Source organism: Zootoca vivipara, chromosome 7 (assembly GCF_963506605.1).
Source record: "Zootoca vivipara chromosome 7, rZooViv1.1, whole genome shotgun sequence".
Lineage (NCBI taxonomy): Eukaryota > Metazoa > Chordata > Lepidosauria > Squamata > Lacertidae > Zootoca > Zootoca vivipara.
In genome coordinates, this window is record NC_083282.1 from 64,046,474 (window position 1) to 64,070,584 (window position 24,111).

The following is a 24,111-nucleotide window of genomic DNA, read 5'->3' on the forward strand; positions in this document are numbered from 1 at the left end:
TTCCATGATATTTTATTTTGGGAGTATTCAAAAGAAGGGCCTCAACCAATGATTTCAAGGCATGGGGAGGTTTATGTGAAAAGAGGTGATCCTTCAGACACTAAAGTCTCAAGCTTGTGCTTTAAAGGTTAAATCCCGCACTTTGAATTGGGCCTGGAAAAGAGTCAGTATCCTGTGATGATAATGAAGTACTAGCATAGTATGCTCTTAAAACCTGCTCCTGTTTATACTCTCCCAGCCTTATTCTGCACCAACTGGACTGTTTTCAAATTACAGTCATCCAATACAGTGCATGGCTCACTGAAGCACAGTTCTCCCTATCCAGGTAGAATCATAGCTAAACAGGTAAAAGGTGCTGTGGGCCCTTGATGTTATGGGTCTCTAATGGCGAAGATGCATCAACAAGCCCCCCAGACCATGATCCTTATGATCCCTAATGCATAGCTGCCAAGTTATCCCTTTTTTTAAGGGAAATTCCCTTATGCTGAATAGGCTTCCTCGTGAGAAAAGGGAAAACTTGGCAGCTATGCCTAATGATCCTTAAGAGGGAATGTGATCTCCTCCAGAACAGGTTCAACACCATATACTTGATTAAAGAAACCACCCACCAACAGTACTTCTATCTTCTCTGGATTAAACCTCAGTTTATGTAGCCAGCCTCTGCTCTAGCACCTTCACTTGTGTTCAGTGAAAAAGAGAAATAGAGCTTGGTGTCATCCACATAGTGGTGACCTAACACTCTAAAATCCCTGGATGACCTCAGTCATGCCATGGAACCAAGCAAATGATATGTTGGGACAATCCCATGGTTGCCTTGGTGGTTTAGGAGCCCTAAGCCACCCTGGATATGGTGAGCTTAACATGAATGTTAAGATTCCCCCCCCACAAAACACACACACAGAAACTGAGCAATGACCTTGAGAGTCCTCAACACCAAATCAAAAACCACCTACATCAGCTTAGGCAGGGATTCTGATGTACAATAAAAGGTACAAATACTCCAAACTGGCATTCAAAAAATGGACAGAAGTCTGGGGAAATAGAATTCCTGTAGATTGGAAACTGCCCCCCTCAACTCTATTTTGCTGCTGAATAGAGTACCCAGAGAGGGACCAACTCCCCAACCCCACCCTAACCCATCTCAGTTATGCAAACTAGTCCTAATTCACATCCAAATCAAAGCTGAGAGAGATTTTGATATGAACCAACAGATTGGAGGGCACACTGGTAAAGCAACATCAGACAGAAGGGAGACTTTCTTGTGCCTATGTCTACCGTGTTTCTCATATTATAAGACACGTCTTATATTTATTTTTTCCTCAAAAAAACACACTATGGCTTATTTTCAAGGGATGTCTTATTTTTTTCCTCCTCCTCCTGCCGCAGCCGGCATTGCTACTGCGCCTATCACTATGTCTTATTTTCGGGGTATGGCTTATATTCCTTGAATGCTTAAAAATCCTGTATGGCTTATTTTATGGGTATGTCTTAAAATATGAGAAACAGGGTAATCGAACTTCTCATTACTCAGCATGTGAAACCCATAGCAGCAGAGTTATAATTACTCTAAGATCTCATTATTAGTAAAGTAATACACCCATATATGATGATGTGCTATGACAACTCTTTATCCTATGATACATATTTGAATAAAATATTTTTTAATCAGATTGAACAACTGAAACAATTCATGGAGCCAGAATACAGATGTCTGTCAGCTGCCAACAATACCGAATACGCATTTGGGAATAGGCAATATATTGTCTAGAGCATAAATCATACTAGATGCCTCTTCTGAGTCATTTGGGCCATTATATTCAAAGGGTTACAAATCTTTTATAGAAAGGCTCATTCTTCCAAGAGTGGGGTTTTACATCTAATTTTTATGTGTTTGTTTTTAGTCATCACTGCGGGCAGCACCACTTGCTGGTACCATCAGGAAGAACTTCCATTTTTAATCTTCCACTGGTAAACAGATTGAAAAGTCCTTATGCCAAAGGGACATGTGGCCTGTTAGAAAACTCCAGGATGGAATGTTCCATTTTGGTGCCAAATGAACTGAACGACAGGACTGTAACTCCACATTAAAGCAAACACCCGTTTCTTTCTTAGAAATGGTAAACAGACATCCAGTGAAATCGATGAGCACTTTGCCTAATTAGGCAACCAACCCTTTGAAGTGTGACCAGCACATGTTCAATTTTTAGTTACATTATTTGATGTGAAAACCTGGAATATTCTCAAAGATCAGACTCATCTTTCCTTTCTTGCCTGAGATGTTCTGATGGGAGTTTATCATTTTTTGGAGAGGGATGACCCTCAAGAGCATTTATTCAGTGTACCTCTTTCCTGCAAATCAACCACTGCAAAGCCTGAATGGAACTTTCACCATATGAATCTTTGCATATGGTAGATGTGGGGAATTGTGGCTATGTATCCCACACAATGGAAGGAGAGATATAAACACATAAACCCCCAACTCCACAATTCATACCGGTATTTTTGTCAGTACTTTTATTTCCTACTTCTCATGTGCTAAGGCACTGGACACAGGAAACTCCTGGACAGAACGTGCATATGTGCTGATCTACGGCAAGATTCTTCTACCCAGGCTGAGACCCTTATTAGAAGACGACAGAAATAAATGAACTGAGTATCAATCAATCAGCATTTATCCATCACAACCCCCTTGTTTTTCAGTAGGTACAACTTTGCTACACACAGAGATAAATTAGAACAGGAATAAATGCATGCTAGTTTAAAATCGAACAAGCACAGCAGATGCCAAGACCATATCAAGACATGCTGTTTGAAAAGAACTACAGTTCCATAGTTAAGTAAGGTTCTGTGCTTCCAGCGTTCAAAATTCACGAGGCACATTTTGCACCAGGCTATCGGCTACTTGTGACCAAGTGAAGATGCCCAGGTGCCATCTAGGGATCCTTGGATCTTGACTGTTTTCACACACTAGCAACACATCCTGTAGAATTCTATCTGTTATATTTTATCTGCACAATTAGAGTGAATTTCAAGAACCAAAAAGTCGTATTGAAAAATATTACTTTCAAGCCATCTGGCCCCCAAATGGCAACAAGGCATTCCGTTTCGGTGTCTGTAACCCTGGTTTAAGGAGTCATTTGGTGCCTAGCTTATATATCTGAGTTTCTAACACTGATTCTAACTCCAAGAGCCCAGCATGCACAGTCAGTGAGTGACCTTCTAGTCCAAAGATAAGCCAAAGACAAATTTCTTACAAGTTAAAAACATTGGTTTTGGACCCATATGAAACAGAAGCTTAAAAGGATAGGTGACATAATTTCTTACCAATCCCCAATTCTCTTTCTCAAGGTCCCTGGAGTGAATTAAGATTTTCAGTTTCAAAGTCATAAGACAGAAAAAAAGCTAATTTCCCACAGACATTCACCCAAGTTAGGAAAAATTAACCGAGGAGCAGACAAGAATTTACACTGCGCTGTGTCAAGAACTGTGAACTTGATTGGCTGTTTATTTGGGCAGACTGATCAATCCTAGCCAGGAAGAACCATTTCCACTGGATAAACACTTTCTCTTGATCAAAGGAGGAAGATTTCGTGACCTGCTGTCTGAATTGTGAAGAACAACACATAGCTGTTAGCTAACACTACAGCATACCCGAAAAATCAGGTTTGTATATTTCTATACAAACATGAAACTAGGCTTCCTTCATGCCATTTCTGGGCAGTGTCAGAATTCATCCTTCAGCAGTGGCATAGCGTGTGTGCATGCGCCAGGGGAGCAGGGCACAGCACAGAGGGAGCCCACTTCAGCAGCCTAGCTCCCCACACTCGCAGTGGTATCAGTAGTGAGGGTGGTGTGAGTGCTCCCAACAAGCGTCTGTTTTTGGTTCAAAGCTCATTTTCTAGATTTGTCCTTTCAAACTTTTGGCCTGAACCCACAGCCCAGCTCAAATCAGAACCTGATCAGCCTCCCATCCCAGAGAAAAATCCTGCAGAGGCACCCATACATTTGCCCTCAACTTTGAATTGCTGTTATTCATGGGCGTGAATACCGGTAATTTACATTTATATGCTCTGTAACAGTAATAAGTGACAATTAAACCATTTTAATTTAGATAGCAAGGAACTCGGGGGGGGGGGGGAGAGACCAACAACCACAGCTGCTTAGAGACTTCAGCCTGTTCTCTGCAGTGCAGTATTCCAGGTGGGACGATGACCTGTCAATCTCTTCAGCTTACTTGCAAAAAACAGTTGCTCCACGCAGGCTCTAACTCCCCAGTCAACACATGTTAGGGATACAACCTGGTGCTATGTACTTTCTAAGCACCTACTGACTGGGTGATTTTATTTGCTATTACAAGCTACACAGAACCACAAAGAGTCTTGAGGCACTTTGAAGACTAGGTATATTTAATACGGCATAAGCTTCTGTGGACTGCCACTAATACCATAATAAATATATTTATAGTCAGGGGCAATCCTATGGAAATATCTGCATCTTAGGATGCAGCAGATTCCCAGCTCACCCATCTGATTCCCAGCTCAGCCTCTGTTAAGTACCCAACCCCAGCTCAGCCTAAGATACACCGATACACCGTGCGTAACTTGCTCATCCTGGGCTCAGCTGGCTGGGCCAAAGCTGCCTGAACTGAGGCTGGTGTAAGCCCAAAAAGACAGCATTCCCGGGGCAGGACTAGAGAAGGAGGACTTAGGCTGGATTCTAAGCCCATTCAGTCTGGTCACATGATCCGGCAACACAGTGCAGAACTCTACTTTAAAGGCTCGTTTTCCCTCTGCCAGGCTTAGGCAGAGCAGCAGCAGTAGCCTTGTTGCTGAAAGGGGTTCAGATCTGGTGTAACTTTATGCCATCTTATTGTGTGTAGGACAACACTCTGTTGTCCTTGATGCAACAAACTAACATGGCTACCACTCTGGGGGGGAAATGCAGAGACTTGGCGCTCTCAAATAATAATAATCATCATCATCATCATCATCAATTAATTAATTAATGGATCATCTTGAAAAGCATGGCATTAAAAACACAACTGAATGATGCATCTTTGGATTTTAAGGTGTGTTTTTGGCTTCTAGTGGCATTCATAGTATGTTTTTTTCCCTGAGACAAAGGAGCTACTCCCACAATATGCTTCATCAGCTGCTATGGTCTACACAATATGCTGCTTGCACCCTTACAAGAAAGGATGGAAGAATGGTGGTGACTCCACTATGCTTTCATATTCATACTGGGTTGTTAGAAATTTGCCTAGTAATTTGCACTGAAATAGCAGAAGAGCTGCCCCTTATCCACAGTTTATTCATCCTAGCTATTTTCACATTTATCTGAATGTTAGCCTCATCACCTGTCCAAAATGTCTAAGATAAGCCACAATGTTTGAAAGTGCCAAAAGAATAAAATCAATTCAACGTGGTATAAGCAGGAATATAAAGCCTCGCCAAATCCCCTCAAATTACTAGTCCAGCTCCGTATACCCTCCTGACTCAGCTTCTCCTAACTCACACCAGAGTCTACAGGACTACAGGAATATGCTTAGACTTGGACCATTTCCAGGGAGAAATATGTTCCAAAAGCATTGACAGCACTCACACACCACACTTCTCCCACCCCAAATGCATTGAGGGTAGCAGAGCCAAGTGGGGGAGAGGCAAAGCAGTGGGATCAATGGGGACATCCCCTCTCTTCACCTCTGCCTAATTAAGTGAGACTTTAGACATCTGCACAGAGGTACAGTCACCTACTGTTGTTTTGCTATCATGGTAGAACTGGATTTCATAGAAGACTAGCAGAAAATAATGCTTGGCTATCAAGCCCAGCCTTAATCTGCCAACCCCTGCTCAATAACTACCCACAACATAAACAATATTGAGCATTGTGAGCTCCACTATATAGTGTTGTGGTGGGGTTTAAAGGGCACACTTCATTTATAACTGGTGTAAGAATGTACACTATATTCTTCCTTACCTGTCATGCTGGATCCATCAACAGCAGTAGCATCCCCAGGTACATTTACTTAGAAGCAAGCTGCACAGACTTCAATGGTACATACCTTGAGAAAAATAGTCAGCTTTCCATTATAACTCAGCTTAAATCCTTTATCAGGGCAGGAGTAGCCAATGCATCAACCTCCAGATGTTGTTGGACTACAACTCACATCAGCCCTGGCTGGCTGGGGCTGGTGGCAGTTGTACTACCCCTCCTATGTGGGAGGGAAATTAAATTTGTCCTTGAATTTTCAAAAGGAATGATCTGATTTTATACTGAAATTATTGTAAACAAAGCAAGCATTGACTCTGCCATATTGATAGCATTACTGTACATCTACGATAGAGTTCCCAAATCATAAATCTATGGTTAGTCCTTGAAGCTCTCCAGACAAGGTCCTTTCCTCCCAAGTCAGCAAATCATTTATCCTGGGGAAAGTCATTCAGTTTAGATTACTTTAAAGAAGTGATCTAGTCTGAAAGGAGACACAAACAAAGACAAAAGATGGTGGCTAGCAGCCGCCTTTGTCATGCCCTTTGTAAGAAACGCAAAACCTGTCTTGCATGTTCAAAAAAACATGGGAGCAAAAAGCAGGTGCACAAATGACTCCTGCTTGTTGCACTGGAAGTGGCAAATGCATTTGCACCTTTCCTTACAATGCAGCAATTCACAGATCAAGTGTATACATGCTGACTCTGAAGTAAGTCCCATTTAGGTCAATGGGGCCAACTCCCAAAGGGCATTCAGTTTTAATCCAAACTTCTGTAACATTTACAGTGCTAACTAATTTTTAATCATCAGATAACTGGACTAGTCAGACAACAGGCACATTTTGCCCGATGCTGTTAAGTTAACCAACTGTCAGCAGCAGTTGGGATTATTGGTGCTTGGAGCAGCAGCTCTCCAGGGAATAAGGTAAAGGTCAGCTTTTCATCACAAGATCCTTCAATTAGAGATAAGCATGTACCGTTGCCTTAAGCCAGCCTCCCACAACTTGGTGCCCTCTAGATGTTTTAAACTAGAGCTCCCATTTGCTTCAGCTGCTGGTGGCCAAAATATCTGGAGGGCACCAGGTTAGAGAAGGCTGCCTTAGACCAAGTCATACCATTTGGTCCTTCTACCACTGTGCTGTCCATTTCAACTGGCAGCTGCTCTCCAGTGGTCCTGTGCTACCCAAAACTCTTTTATGCAGATGTGCCAGGGATTGAACATGAGTTCTTCTGGATGCAAAAGATGTGTTCTACGCACGGAGCTACACTGGGAATGGCTCCATTTGGAATGCTTTTACTCATTTTACAATTGTAATGGTTTTAGCTGTCCTTTTAATTGCATTGTGGTTGTAATGCAACCTGGGATCTTGCGGTAAAAGGCAGATAAGAAATCTAGAAAACAAACAAGTGTTTTGAAGTTGATGGTTTATATTCCACAAAGCAGGCATTCATCAAGTGAGCTGTGCTCCATGCACACAGGGGAAAGCCTCTGTTATTTGTTTGTTTGTTATTGTATTTATATCCCAGCTTTCCTCCAAGGAGCTCAAGGTGACATACATAGTTCTCCTCCTCCCTGTCCTATCCTCACACCCTTAAAGGTCAGGCCTCTGCTACAGTGCGCTCATCTCATCAGTGGTGATCCTCTCTGCGAGGCTGGTGGAATGAGGCCCACACTTCCTCCTATCCAGTCAGCAGCACGGGGGAGATTGGGATTGCATCCCTAGTACATAAATGGCTTTAATGCATTCACTATTATAGTTTCTCATTATAATACCTATAGGCAAGGCCATACAAGGGATGAGGTTTTAGTAGCTAGCACTCTGTTTAAAAATGAGCACCTGGTTTTAAAACTGCAATGCGTATCTGAATATAAATTTCATAAGCCTTGCTATAAATCTGATTCCATAATAGTGTTGACGTTACTTAATAAGATTTAGTCTCACACCATGCTTTTTTCCATGTCTCAGCTATTTCAAAAACCCAAACCCTGATGCATTTTGTAGGCTAGGATATGATGATGATGAGTTTTACACTATTTTAGCATGCCCTTTACGAGTGCCCTTAGAACTGTTTTTATACAGCTACCAAATCATTTCTGTGCTAATAGCTGCCCTTGAAGTGGAGGCTTCTGACTTGAAGCACTTTGATGTCCACTGTCTTTCAAGTGCACTTCTGAGGTCCCTTTGTGCAGTATCTGCATACAGTACAGAGGAGCTGTCCATTCAGCTGGTGCTACTGAAGCCCCTAGTGTCTGATGTAGCAAATGCATCCTGGCACAATACTGGCAGGTCTTACACTGATTTCAGGAGTTTGCAGCTTTACATGGATTGCCAATCAATCAATCAATCAATGCATGCGGGGGGGGGAGAGAATGGTAAAGCTGTAAAAAAAAACAGCTGGCAATCTTATCAGCCACTGGGAGAGCATTTGTGTGTGGCTGGAGTCTCAGTGGAATGTGGAGGGTGAAGGAGGCTGCAAAGAGATTAGAGGTTACTGGAGAGATTTGAAGAAGGCCTTGAAGAGCTATAGAGAAGGTTGGAGAGATTTGCTAAGGGTTTTTAAATGGTGTTCTGGGTGGTGTTCTGGCTTTATGCGCTTTTGCTTATACACGCAATAGCCTGGGATGTAACTTCCACACAAGATGTGATCTGCTTGGAATAATGTTTCCACTTAAGTTCACTCACACCCTCTCATGCACTGAAATAACATATGAGAGTCCAAGGGAGTGTACTGCAAAGGCCCTCCCCCCCCCTTTGGGTGCACATTCAGAGATCCATGCATTAAGTTCTTTCACAATAAGGCATTTCCTGAATGGTCCAGGACCTTGCTTGTATTTATGAGCTCTACCCATAAAAATCTATATGGAGGGCCCCTCCACACAGCCACCAAACACACAGGTGATGTTGCCCATGTGCACATTGGTAGCAGTGGGTGGGGCTACTCAGTGCAACTCCTCGTGCACTTTTTCAATGCATGAGCAAGTTTGAAGCCTGTCCCCCAGCATGAGTAAGAAATGCTTATTTTCTAGTAGCTTCATTTCAGAGTCTCATTTGCTCCTTGTCTTCCTAAGGAAACAAAGTTTTCCCAGACGGACAACACTTTATTCTTCTGGTTTCGAAAAGGTTGAAGAGTAGACTAGACAGAGCCCTGAACAAACAAGAGTTCTGAGATCCTAGAAACATAGGAAGCTGCCTTATACTGACTCAGGCAATTGTTCCATCAAGCTCAGTACTGTCTACACTGACTGGAAGCAGTTCTCCATGGTTTCAGGCATAGGACTTTCCCAACTCTTAACAGGAGATGGTGGGGATTGAACTTGGAAACTTTTGCTTGCAAGAAATAATAATGCTCTACCACTGAGCCATGGCCCTCCTCCTGTTCCTGTTACAGACTAAAACTTAGTTCAGATTTATCTCACCTTCACGAATGAGTGCACAGGCCAAGGATGCTTTGGCTAGCAGCACAGCTGCCACTGACAGACACAGGTTTCCTGAGACCCTGCATAGCATTTCCATATTTAATATAAAGAGAAGCCGTGTCCAGTATTCCTGACCTTCAGCAAGGTTTAATTGCTAGTGATTGCTAACCCCAGAATAGCAGAGCACCTCCCAATGAAGGCAGCTCTCAGCCTCCTGGAACTAAAATATTATATTCATTTTGCATAAGTGACTTGCATAATGCCACTGATAAAATCATACACAAAGCCAAAGAAATTTTTTATTTTAATTTAACCAATTTACGCCATGCCTTTTGAGGCAAGAAACTCTCCAAAGCTCTCCAAAGCTGTCGGGGCTCACAGTGCCTTAACTCTACATGTTAGGTAAGGAATTGCACCAGGATGAACCTGCAGAGACCCAGAGAAAACAGAGGATGGGTACATGAATCAAGAGAATGGACTGGACTAGAACATGGATGGCTTTAAAACCTTGATGGTTTTTAAAAGGAACCAGAAAAATTCATGGAAGGTTAAGGCTATCAGAAGCTACTAGCCACGATGGCTGTGTGCTACCTACACTGTTGAAGTATGCCTCTGAATGCCAGTTCATATGTTCTTATGAACTTTAGAGGCTCCAAAAACAAGCATGAGATTTTGCAGCAAATCTCAACCACAGGTCTCCAGCCCCACTTGCTAAGACTTCTAATCTGAAAAGGCATTCCAGGTTTTTCTGCTGTTAGATGGTAAATGGCACTTTAAGAAGTCAGAAAGACATTTGTGAATTTAGCCAAACCAGGCAACAAGAGTACTGAAATATATTTATTTCCTGCAGCACCATCTTATGCATGTTTACCCAAACATAAGTACCACTGATATTCATTGAGGCTTACTCCCAAGAGACTGTTCATAGGATTGTAGTCTCTCTATCCATATGAGCCCAGGCCCTGCATGCAGGGGTGGTTCTGCTGGTCCACAAAGCCCTGCCTGGAGAGAGGGGTGTTAACCTAATCCTAAATATTATTACTATTGTTATTTAAAAAATTATATGCCACATGGATTGGATTACTTTTCTTTTTATTTGCAGAGTAAATCTATCAAGCAATAAGTAATCTTCACACCAGTCAGTTAGCAAAGCTTAGCAAAGCTTGCAGACTAACATTTGCAGACTTCATTTCAATGAGATTTAAACAAGAAATGATTGCTACATCCAATGCAAAATTGCAGGTGAGCTTTAAAACCCATAGATTCCAAAACACCATTGAACTTTGTACTATTTATCAGTATTTTATCTTGACCATGGGGAATTAATTGCTTGCAAGGCTCAACTGGTTAACATTTACACAGCATCTTGAGACCCTTGGAGCGAAGAAGCTATTGGCAGAGATTCTAGCGATGTAGTGCACAATGGTGGAATATATTGTATTTCTAAGCAAGATATGCTCACCAGGGAGGCATAAACTAATTCTAACTTGGGGCATGTTCTCACTAGCACATATTCCTTTAGGGCACGTTATCCCCAAGGGCTTTTTAGTAACAGAAGAGAACACACAAAGTTAGCAGTTTCAGTTCTAACTCACCATTGTCCAAGTTGGAGCAATTGGGGAAAATATATATCCCTTCAATAATCACCATACGCAATAAAGGATGCTTGAACAGAATGTAAATTGGAGATAATCAATGTGATGCCCTCCAGATATTGTGAACTACAGTTCCCATCAGCCCCAGCAAGCATGATCAACACTCAGGATTTATGAGAGCTGGCATTACCCAGCTTTTAAACCCACTTGTGAGTTAGGATCCACCAGCTGCGGACCAATGATCTAGAAGTAAAAAGGATGATGTAGATTCAGCTAGTTGGGACCCTGCTGTCACAGTGACCTCTGCTGTGAAATATTCAGGTCAATGTAGGTGTAGAACAAACCATTACCCTTTGGAAAGAGTGTCTGGAAAGGAAGAGCAGCAGGAGAAAGCCTATGGTCCCACAAAGAAGCATCTTTGGGCAGCTGTCTTAACACACCTGAGTCCATCTTCACATCATGCATACAAATATATATGCTATCCAAACATTATCTTTCCCAGCTACTTTACCTATTTTGAGGAAATTTCATCCTCCCAGCACTCAAGAGTTACTGTATTTTATAGGTTTGACAATGAAATTCCCACCCAACACCACACATCTATTGTTGTGTGGAGCATGCTCACATAACTATTTATGAACACTTATTGGCTATTACCTGTGACATCACCGGTGGCATATAATGCCTTCCCTACCTGATACAAATGATTTTGCGAACTTTTACACACACAAAAGGTTACTTTTTAAACAACCTTCTGGTCCTCACCAGAGACTGAGTACTTCTTAGTGTGCCATTCCTTAAACACTGTTGGTAGAGCCTTTTAAAAGGGAGATGATAAAATCAACCAAGATATCATAGAATCATAGAGTTGGAAGGGACTCGGAGGATTATCTAGTCCAACCCCCTGCAATGCAGGAATATGTACAGTGGTAGCTCTGGTTAAGAACTTAATTTGTTCCGGAGGTCTGTTCTTAACCTGAAACTGTTCTTAACCTGAAGCACCACTTTAGCTAATGGGGCCTCCTGCTGCCGCCACGCAGCTAGAGCACGATTTCTGTTCTCATCCTGAAGCAAAGTTCTTAACCTGAGGTACTATTTCTGGGTTAGCGGAGTTTGTAACCTGAAGCGTTTGTAACCTGAAGCGTTTGTAACCCGAGCTACCACTGTAGCTGGGATTGAACCTGCAACCTTGGCATTATCAGCACCATGCTCTAACCAATTGAGCTATCCATTTATTGCATACTGCATCTCTCTTTTTTTTTTTTTGCAAGTCCTCTCCCCATTCTCATCAGTTGAAATTAGTTCTAGGTTGTACAGTCTCCCTCCCCAATATTGGAGTGCACAATTGTGTGTAAAGACACACACACACACACACACTTGATCTGTTTAGCATAGCTACTACCACCTCCCCTTTGCAGCAAGGCTATTCCCCCATCCTCTACTGTACTGTGCTAACTCTTACTTGATGAGGGCTAACACTAGCACAGCAATTAAAAATGTGAGGGGTTTTCGTCTTGCTATCTGTTCCCCACAAGGTAAACATAATTCCATACGGTCCAATACAACAAAAGTCTCCCTATTGAAAGGAAGTTCAAGATTGTGAGATTTTTTTTGAAAAATGGATATCCCATCACACAAATTCTGCATACACACCCTTACCTGAGAGCAAGTTCTATTGAACAGAATGGAATTTGCTTCTAAGTAGGCATACATAGGATTGTACTGCGAATCTGAAGGACACCATCAAGCTTTAGTTTAGCACTTCACTAGCAGCGAAGCTTCCTCTTATGCACCCCCCTCCCCGGTTCATAAATCCGCAGCGGGCTAGTCAGGCTTTCCAGCCTCAGGGGTCTGAGCCAGGACTACATCGGGCAACCTGTGAAATGCATCTGAGCCTGTGCAGAGTGCCAACTCTCCCCCACCCCCAGTGTCACTGGCTTCTAACGGACAGCTCGAGAGGAGGCACATCTCTTTTCTTTTGCAAATGACCCACTGAAGACCACCCCACATTGATTTTTCTGCTGCAGGGTTTACAGCCTCGGCTTCGTTTCTAAATAGGAGGGCTGTCCTGAGGCGCGGATATGTGGGGCGGGGGGGGGGGCGGAAAACACTCTGCATATACTCAGCGGCACTATTTGGGACTGAGCCCCAAGCCCTTTCCGGCAAGAGCCCCTGTCTGAAGTATTCACGGGCTCGGGGTCCTGGCAGGGCGGCGCCAAAAGGCGAGCGCCGCCGCCGCCTTCTGCAGCGCGGGCCGCCCGCCCTCTGCCGCCTCCTGCAAACTTTCGCCGCAGAGCCTGCCGCACTCCCGGGGACGCCACGCCAAGGCCGGCCCCCTCCTTCCCCCTCGCCGCCTTCCCGCCGGATTCCCCAGCCACGCCGCTTAGTCCTCCGCCTCGCCTCCCAGTTTTCCAAGGCACTTAGCAGAAGGCGGACGGAGAAAGCGAGCGAGCGTGTGTGTGTGTGTGTGTGTGTGTGTGTGTGTCGCGCTTGAGGTCTGCTGCACTTTTGCTGGCGAGAAGGAGCCGCACTGGGGGGATTCCTTCCTTCCTTCCCTCCCTCGCGCGGGGTCTCCACAAGCCACGAGGAGCCGCAGCCTTACCGGGTGGGTCGGTGGGCGGGCGGCCGGGAGTCCTCTCAGCGCCAGCCTGGACGCCGCAGAACTTGGGCTCCTCGCAAAGCTCCCATCCAGGCGGCGGATGCGGCGGCGGCGGCGGGGCCTCCCTCGCTCCCTCCCTCCTTCGCTCTGCAGTAGTACAAACACACACCGCGCGCCCCGCTCCCTCCGCCTCAATTGTCATGCTTCTCACATCCGGCTGCATGCAGCGCGGATGGGCCCGGCCCTCCCTCCTCTCCGGGTGATCCCGGAGGGAAATCCGGAAGGCGAACTCCTGGCCCGAGCGAGGGGGTCGGGGGGGGGGCGGCCTCGCCTCAGCCCCTCCCCCGGCCAAGGGCCAACTCGGGACAGGCAGAACAGGCGCATGGAACCTCATTGAGGACCACTGAGGGCCACATGCCTTTCCCTACTCTATCTATCCACCGGACAGAGTTCAAGGACGCTATTGTTTTGTTTATTTATTGCATTTATATCCCACCTTTTTCCTCCAAGGGGCTCAGGGTCATGGACATGGTTCTCCCCCACCTCATTTATTGCCCACACTAACCCTGTGATGTGGGTGGCGCTGTGGGTTAAACCACAGAGCCTAGGGAAGGCATCCCCAAACTGCGACCCTCCAGATGTTTTGGCCTACAACTCCCATGATCCCTCGCTAACAGGACCAGTGGCCGTGGAAGATGGGAACTGTAGTCCAAAACATCTGGAGGGCCGAAGTTTAGGGATGCCTGGCCTAGGGCTTGCCGATCAGAAGGTCGGCGGTTCGAATCCCCACAGCGGGGTTAGCTCCCGTTGCTTGGTCCCAGCTCCTGCCAACCTAGCAATTCGAAAGCACACAGTGCAAGTAGATAAATAGGTACTGCTGCAGCGGGAAGGTAAACAGTGTTTCCATGCGCTGCTCTGGTTCGCCAGAAGCGGCTTTGTCATGGCTCCCTCGGCCAATAACGCAAGATAAGCGCCGCAAGCCCAGAGTCGGTCATGACTGGACCTAATGGTCAGGGGTACCTTTACCTTTACCTGACCCTGTGAGGTAGGTCAGGCTGGGAGGCCATGACCAGCCCAAGGTCACTCAGGGAGCTTAGTGGCCAAGTGGGGATTTGAACCCTGCTCTCCCAGGTCCTAGTCCAACACTGTAACCACTACGCCAGCTAATAAAAGCGCTCAGAGGTTAGGAAGCAGGGTCATAAGGGGGTGGCAGCCCACGGACAGTATCGAGGGGTGCATTTTACCCCCTAGACCTGAGGTTCCCCACCCTCAGGGTTAGAGAGACAAGGGCACGACAGCAGTCATTTCCCCTTTCCTCCTCCTAGCTTGACAAGGGTTATGGTCCAGAGAATTCAATTTCTTTTATTGTGAGATATAAAATATTGATGCAATCACAGTTCTGCTCCAGTGCAAGGTGTGATCTGCTATAAGGAACTGGTTTAAATTCTGGTGCATATTTCACCAACAGGGTTATGAGCATGTACAAAATACAATTCTGTATAGTCAACTTAAATTAGGTCTATCCCTACACATTTGTGACTAGGAGCACAGTTGAGAGATCGGACAATGAGATTTACAGCACAATGTGTACTCAGAAGTAAGGCCCAGCTTACTTCCAGTTGGCATACTTCCAGGTAAGTGTGCATAGGATTTGAGCCATAAACACTATTTTATTTTATTCAAGAATTTATAAACAGCACTTTAAACAGTTTATAACTTTGTGTAAAAAGTTTAAACAAATAAAAATGTCAAATGCTTCAGTATAAACTGGTTTGCAAAATCACACTGCTATATGTTGTCAAGCACTGATTTAATTTAGCATGGAGGGGGGTGATGAAATATTTGTGTGTCAACTTGCTTCTTAGCACATTATCCACATGTTACATCACAAGAACTGGGTCCATGGTGCATGCCTCATATAACTTCAGTTTCTTGCTTTAAAAACTGCCAACAGATTTTAAAAACAAAACAAAAAAACAACAACAATGTTTTTACATCCCGCTTTTCTGTATAAAGTACACCATGCAGGCTTTGTAAACGGAGTAATAATACCATAGGTTGGGGTACTAGTGTGTCATGATGTGTGTATAAAATCAACATCATGCACATCTATGTTGGGATAGTTGACTATCAGGAAGAAAAAGATATCCTAAAATAGAAACATTTTTGCTTGGCTGGGAATAACAGCCTTTCTTTAGCAGTGGGTTTGCCTATTACTGATGATTGTTTAGCGACTTTACTATTTTACAATTTATTAAAATATTTACAGGCTGCCCAATATCAAATGATAGCAGAATTGGATACACAAATAATGAAAACTCCAGATCCTCTCAGGTCAGTTGTCTGAGCTTTAATTTGAACCTTTCTCTTCTGTTTGAAGAGAAGCTTCCTCATTATCTCCTGCTTGGACTACTGCAATGCGCTCTACGTGGGGCTACCTTTGAAGGTGACCCAGAAACTACAACTAATCCAGAATGCGGCAGCTAGACTGGTGACTGGGTGCGGCCGCCGAGACCACATAACACCGGTCTTGAAAGATCTACATTGGCTCCCAGTACGTTTCAGAGCACAGTTCAAAGTGTTGGTGCTGACCTTTAAAGCCCTAAATGGCCTCGGTCCAGTATACCTGAAGGAGCGTCTCCACCCCATCGTTCTGCCCGGACACTGAGGTCCAGTACCGAGGGCCTTCTGGCGGTTCCCTCGTTGCAAGAAGCCAAGTTGCAGGGAACCAGGCAAAGGGCCTTCTTGGTGGTGGCGCCCGCCCTGTGGAACGCCCTCCCATCAGATGTCAAAGAGAAAAACAGCTACCAGATTTTTAGAAGACATCTGAAGACAGCCCTGTTTAGGGAGGCTTTTTAATGTTTAATAGATTATTTTATTTCATTTTTATGTTGGAAGCCGCTCAGAGTGGCTGGGGAAACCCAGCCAGATGGGCGGGGTATAAATAATAAATTATTATTATTATTATTATTATTATTATTATTATTATTATTACTTGGGTAGCCAATGTGGTGGCTTTCAGGTGTCATAACTTACAACTCCCACCATCCCTGACCATTATCCATTACAGCTGGAGTTGATGGAAGTTGGAGGCCAAGAAATCTGGAGGGCAGCATGTAGACTACACAACACATCCACATTATCACCCCTGCTGGAGGTTGTGTGTTGCTGAGTGAATGCAGGAAAGGAGCTTGGGTCCGATTTCCAACACTGGTTTCAATTGGATGGCTGCTGTGTCCTCACCGCCCAAGGTGGTGAAACATGCTGTGAAGCAAGAGAAATGCCTTCCATCCTTCTTGCTAAGCACTGTGGATACATTAGGGATGCAGTCCTGTTCACATTTGAGAATAGGTCCTATTGAATTCAGGTGTCCATGTTTCCATAAAAACTTTCCTAGGGATGGTCTACATCAGGCATTCCCAAACTTTGGCCCTCCAGATGTTTTGGACTACAATTCCCATCATCCCTGACCACTGGTCCTGTTAGCTAGGGATCATGGGAGTTGTAGGCCAAAACAACTGGAGGGCCACAGTTGGGGGATGCCTGGTCTACATGGCTGCCATCATATGCCCCATCAAACATAAGAAACACTTCTGAGTACATGCAAAGGATTGTCCCCTAGGTTCTCTTGTTCACTGCAGTTAGAACATTGGAAACTGATTTATACTGAGTCAAGACCACTGCTCTATCCTGTTTTAGTATAATCCGGCAGCAGTTCTTCAGGATTTCAGGTGGACATTCACAGCCCTACCTGGAGATGTAGGGGATTGGACCTGGGCTGTTCTGCATGCAAAGCAAGTACTCTGCCACTGAACCGAGAAGGTCAACATTTCTGCTCCGAACAATAATTCCCATTTAGGATCAGGTGCTTGAAATTGCAAGCAATTAGGCAGGAATATTTAGAGGTTCTATGTCTGGGTGTCACGCAAGTGCCTTCTGAAAATGGGACAGTCTGTTCCAATCCTCCTCCACATCCAGAAAAATTGATTTCAATTGATTTCTGAAAATAATTGATAATGCAATAAGGGGGAGAAATGTAGCTAATGCTATAAGGAAGTTGGTCAGGCTATAAAGCTGCCTGGCTTGAGATGTACAGCAGCAGCAGGAGAAGCCATTCCAAACTGCCATTGATTTGATCATAACCAGCTAATTGATTCTAGCCAAGGTCTTTCTCATCTCAGAGACACAAGATTCCCTTATTAAGCCTGGCATTAGTTTTCGCCTCAGCCTACACCACAAATTTAACAAGAAACAAATTACAGGAGTGGAGTCCTGTAGTTCATAAGTCTTCTGAGGTTAATTTCTTTGTACTTTTTGCAAAATGAGGGAAAGTTCTCACTTGCCTTAGTGCACAACCAAACATGCCAAAGAAAGGAATGGTATTTCAGTTGCAAAGCATGAAAACCAAATATAAGATTACATGTGCAGTTGTGCGTGGGGAAGGCAAATATATGAATCCCCATGGCCTGCATGTATGGGGTGGATAACAAAGAATCAGCTGGATGTCTGGATTCAAAACATGGGGCTTAACAGACTTTCCAACAGGAGAGAGCTCCAGCAGCAGAATTTAAACTCACAAAAGTTAAGCAGCAGCATAGCGTTAGGAATATATGTTGCTAGACTTATCTTATCCCATTTACAATGCTCCCCTCTTTTGCAAGGAATAGACCACACACTTCTAAGTTAAAAATGCTTTACTTACAGATTCAAAGGTCTGATACATGTGTTGTTCCATGCAACTGCAAGGAGAACACAGGCAAAGTATTATTGGGTAGAAAATACAGAATATAGTTCCAAACGTGCTCTAAGCTTGAGAGCAAACTTAACCACAGAGAAAGTGGTGCAGAGAAAGGGGGGGGGGAAGAAGCTTGTAGAGGAAAGGAAGTGTGACCTAGTTAAGTCTAGGAACAGAACTCTGTGGTCCTAACCCTTTCATACACTAACTAGCTCTTAGGCATAGTTATGTTTGACTGCAATTTCCCACAGTGTGTACAACTTTAATTCTATGCCTACCTTTAGTAACCCTGTGCACTAAAAGAGACATTAAAAAACAACCCATAGTCCTCCAAGCACACATCATAATGTACATACAAAAGGAATTTTCAGAACTGTATTTTTCCACATACTACATCAAGTTGAATAAGTTGCATGGATGAAAATGTGCAAATCTATCATTAAAAAAATTAATCCCCATTTATTTCTAGAATAAATAACCATTTTTGCATGCAGAAATGTGCAAAGATTAGTACTAGGATGGAGTGTTGGCAAAGATAAAACGTGATAACAACATGGTCTAAAGACAAGTGAAGGGTTTTCCATACAGAAGCATACTGGATTGCTAGCAGACACCAATGCAAATATAATTTGCTTCAGCTGTTTCACTGCAATTGCAGAGATCTGGGTTAATGTGGGAGATTTTCAGTGCCTAGAATTCTTAGCTGCAGTCTTTCTCATAGCTGCCAAGTTATCCCTTTTTTACAGGGATTTTCCCTTATGCTGAATAGGCTTCCTCGCGAGAAAAGGGAAAACTTGGCAGCTATGGTCTTTCTGGAACTTCCAAACATGGTGTATTGAGCCCATCCTGTACCATTGTGCAGATGTTAGGACCTATAGGCTGAGCAAGATTAATGTCTTGCTCAGGAAAATATGGTTTGCATACAGAAGATCATATATGCAGTTTCAGGCATCTCCAGATCTGAGAAAGACCTCTGCCTAAGGTCCTTGAGAGCAAATGCATTTTGAGTAAACAACACTTTCCTAGATGGACCAGTGCCCTGACTCAGACAGCTTCATTGTGTCTGACAGAGGTCTATACTGATCACAAGTAAGGAGCCCATCCGCTGCCAAAAAGGAGGATTTGCATCACCAGAAAAAGAGGACAAAAGAGAGCATGCAATTTGCATGTGCTGATTTATATGTATATATGCAGATATATACATAATTACTAGAATTTAAATAGAAATTAAATACAACTCACCATATTTGCTTTACCATTACACTAGGAATATCTGCTACGAAGTTTTAAATTAGGCAGTACAGTATTGCAAGTACAAACACAGCAGCAACTTTGTGTCCCATTCTTTGTCTGAGCACTTACAATTGGCTCTATCCTTTGGAATTGTCTGTCTAAGATGTACCCCACTGTATTGAACATTGACAGGGGGGTGGTCAGCTGCACCGAGAGTGGCTAAGACATAAAACAAAGGTATCCAGGCACTTTTAAAAACATACATATTTATTGCACACGTGGCATGGCTTTTCTCCTTTTCTTTCTTGGTGCTGTGGGAGACATAAACTCTCACTGATTCAAACATGGGGGCTTACCTGTAGAATAAGAGGGGACCTTGGAGATCAATAATTCGAAAAGACTGCACTGTGCAGAATCTACAGTGCAGGATGCAATTACAGGATCCCTGATAAGTGATGGTAGTTTAGCATCCTTTACACTACAGTATTTCAATATCCCTTACAACAGTCCTGTAGGGTAGGCTAACATTATCCTCGTATTTCATGAGCAAGTTGCTGAAAACGGGTTGAATGGCCAAAATGCAATTTGAACCAAGGTCTTCCCGGAGTACAGATCACACCCTCAGCCACAACAGCACACCAACTACCAACTCTTAACCCTATCTGAGCTCTGCTATGTGATACACATCACAGCATACATTGGAAGCCACCTGCTCCTGCATGGTAATTGATTTTTCCAAGGAAGGCAAATGATGAATGTCAACACAGTATGAAGAGGAAGGGTAGGGAAACATCAAGGGGAGTGCAAGACATCCAGCAAGCTATGTGACAGGATTTTCCAGACTCATCACACAGCTGATTGCTTGCAGGATGAGGACCTGCAGGGCAGCACCAGCCTGGGCCTGTTCAACTGTGGAGGTGGTTAACTTCCTAATTAGAAAACACTGGAACTGCCTTTTATTTTCCCCACTGAGCAGATGGATTAAATTGCTTGTGAAGACACTTCATTTCTTGCTCTGATTATAGAGGGGCTGCACTGATGCCCTAATAGCCTCTCAGGGACAGCACTTGAGAAGCAGCAGTTAGGGGTGGTACTTTTTTCCATTTTTAAGTCTCTTTTTGCTAAAGCAAAACAATTCCCATCCATTTCCCTCCCACCACTGATTGCTAAATGACTTTTGGGCTTTCTTTTAGAGCTTGTCTACAAGGCAATGGTGTGTCATGTTAAATAGAAGGATGAATTTAAAGTATTTTTATTAAACCAATGTCAGCTCCTGTTTGAGCAGTCTGCTGGGTGCTTTGAGGGCCTCCAGTGGCCTCACCTACTACCAGAGGCAGGGAGTTAGTAGGAAATTAAAATGGTGGCTAGCACTGGCCTAGATATATATTGGACAGACTTCATTGGTGGGGCCTGCTGGGGTGCTGGAACATCTGCAGGTGCCCAAGGATGCTATGTTCTGATGCTGGCTCTGGCTCTAGAACAGACTCCCACATAAGGTGGTGGACTCTCCTTCCTTGGAGGTTTTTAAGCAGAGGTTGGATGGCCATCTGTCATGGGTGCTTTAGTTGAGATTCCTGCATTGCAGAGGATTGAACTAGGGGACCCTTGGGTCCCTTCCAGCTAATTCTGCTCTAAGAATAAACTCATTGGGTGATACCCAGCTAAGTAATATTCAGAGCAGATCCATTGAAATCTATACATTTGTTACTGAAGTCTGTTGATTTCAATGGGTCTGCTCTGAGCATGACTGACATTGTCTTCAATTGTAAATGCATACTTTTCAGTTCCTGTTTCAATTCTTTTTCCTCCAGTGTAAAAGGACTTTGGTTTTGCAGTAAAATAAAGAGAGGAATGTTCATTAATTTAGCAGAGCCCTGTTTTATTAGTAACACACGGGGACATTGGCCCGTGCATTTAAATCAGCAAAGGAGGCCTTACTTGTGGTCCCTTCACCAAATGGGATCCACAGGACATGAGTGTGTTGCAGGGCCTTCTCTGTGGCGGCTCCTTGTTCATGGCATTATTCATATTCCCAGACTTCTGGGAGGGGTGTAGTTTAATGCTGATTGACAGAATTTGCTTTATTCATTCCCTGCTGCCGTGTAGTTTTTAAAAACTGATGTTTTATGTATGACACAATGTTCTGTGTAGTTTAGCCTTTAAAATATTCTCAAGTATGCTTTTAATGTTATATGCATCTGTGCCCTGGGACCATTTGCTGCTAAACATGCTAAGTAAATACTGTAAATGTGGCCCAATATCCTGTTGTTAACCAAGAATCTCCACAAGGCAATGACATCCCTTATACGGAACTCCTGAGCATGGTGGCTGGGGTGGCTGGGTGGAGAAGAGGACTGGCCCTCTGCACTTTTAAAAGCTGTGTAGAAGAGGGAATTTTTGAAGGTGTAGCTTAGGGATGAGGAGCCTTAGGTCCAGGAGGCAGCTCACATCCATCACCAAGCCTGCTTTGCGCCCTCTTTGAGTTCTTTTTGCGTACCCTCCAATATTTCTCTGATGAAAATAGGGATGTCCCGTTCCATAATAATTATACTATTTATACCCCACACATCTTGCTGGGTTGCCCCAGCCACTCTAGGCAGCTTCCAACATATATAAAAACATTAAACATTAAAAAAAACAAAAACCCTTCCGTATACAGGATTGCCTTCAGACAGCTCAGGAGTCGAATAACTCCATACACTTCAACATTTTTTCCAATGAAAATAGGGACGTCCTAAGGAAAAGCGGGACATTCCAGGATCAAATCAGAAACCGGTTCAGCTTCCCCAAATCAGGGACATCCCTGGAAATTGGGACACTTGGAGGGTCTGAGAATGGATGATAAAAGGGAGGGGTGTGAGAGTGTGAAGAAATCAGCCTATTGTTTAAAGGTAAAATTCACATTTTTTGCTTTGCCTCTGGCCCCATCCACCAGTGCCTGGTGGCCCCCAGAAGGTTATCCAAAAGGGAATGTTGCCATCTGGCTGAAAACAAACACACAACCATGATTTAAAGGTACAGGAGCCTTGTTCTCCCCCCCCCCCACTTGGCCACCCTAGGGTGAGCCCTGAGACAAACTAAGCTGAGGCTAAGAAAGCCAAGGCTGCTCAGTGGCTGAAGGGGGACCTAATTGGAAGGAGTATGGGTTGCATTATAAAGTGTGTATTTTGCTTTATTGTGTTTTAAGTAGCCCTGAGATTGCATGTGGAAACACAAACCTTATAAATAAGTAACTTTAGGGCTTTGGGGTTCGGTACAATCCACTGGAACGGAATGTAAAAGATAGTTTGTTGGTACTGCTTCAAGGCCAGCCATTTGAGATGGATTTATGACAAGATTTGCACCAGCATGAATAAGCATGTGCCCTTCCTGACATACTTTGTCCTCAAAGGTCATATTGCTTTGCAGACATTTGTGGGGAATGCTTTGCTGCCCCCTCCCCGCCCCGCCCCCCGCCGAGATAGAGCAGTATTAATAGCCCTAATTATCGCCATTTATGAATCCTCGGAATTGCTGCCATCTGTCACAGGCACTGGGGTTTTCCAAGCTATGCTGCTCCTCGACTCAATTTTCATACAAGCCACGTTCATGAAAATCACAAGGCTACCCTGGGATGGTCCGCTGCTGCCTGGTTTTGTGTGATAAAAACCATGCTCACCCCCAAAGTTATCTGGGATTTATTGAAGGCATTTTATCTTGTGGAAAGCAAAGCTTCCCCAGGACAGTTTCCCCTCCTCCAATCCAAACACACACACACACACACACACAACTAAGCCCCCATTATCTGAGTTGTACATGATGGGAAATGAGATCAAATGCCAGAAGGCTCCTCCTTCTTTCCCCAGGCCACTGATTCTCAAGCGGGGACCACATAGTGTGCCCGATGGCCACAGATGCCTTTCGCCCACCTAGTAGGTGCCTCTAGCCTGCCTTTCGTATTCCAGAAATCTAGCCTGGTGCATTTAAAGCTGATTAAAGGTCTCTGTTGCTCTAGCACAACAAATCCACTTTAAAATCACAGAGAGAGACTTTTTGTGGTTTGAAAAGCGATAGGGAAATGAATGGAAAAGAACGACTAGCTGGGATACATGTAAAGGACGGGTGCAGGATGAATGCTCCTGCAACTCCTTCGTAAACAGATCAGAAGGAATGCTGAATGAAGACTGGAGACAATCGGACCACTGCGTAAGCTTTGTACAAGCAAATCAGGAAGAATGCTAAATAAACAGGCGATCCATCTGCAGGGGCACAAAGCCTCTCCTGAGTGATTGGAGTCTGTTCCTCTTCATCCATAATAAGTCCACGAATGAAGCAAGGCAATGTCTCTGCAATCGGATCAATGAAGGCAAAGAATCATTAAAGTCTCATCCCTGGTGGTGTTTAGGCAGGCAAGTGCAAACATTCCTCCTCTGCGGGGTTTTAAGGGTTTCGTCTCTGCTCCTTTTGTGTTAATCTTTACAGTTTTCATATCTGTTATTTGGTGGACTTTTGTTCCTTTTGTGCAATCTGTTTTCGGTTATTTATATAAAGTGGTATATAAATAT

General features: G+C 44.0%; 1 protein-coding gene across 2 annotated transcripts in view; it reads right to left on the minus strand.

Moving 5' to 3' along the window:
- The window catches only part of SYT2 (synaptotagmin 2), a 142,419-nt gene that overhangs the window by 53,858 nt on the left and 64,450 nt on the right, over window positions 1-24,111 (minus strand). Inside the window, exon 1 of one of the 2 annotated variants that reach the window (XM_035122916.2) lies at window positions 13,603-13,698. The exons of the other annotated variant lie outside the window; for it this stretch is intronic. The gene's annotated coding sequence lies outside the window, so the exon portion shown is untranslated. Of the gene's footprint in view, window positions 1-13,602; window positions 13,699-24,111 lie in introns of those variants that run through there. 2 annotated transcript variants of the gene reach the window in all.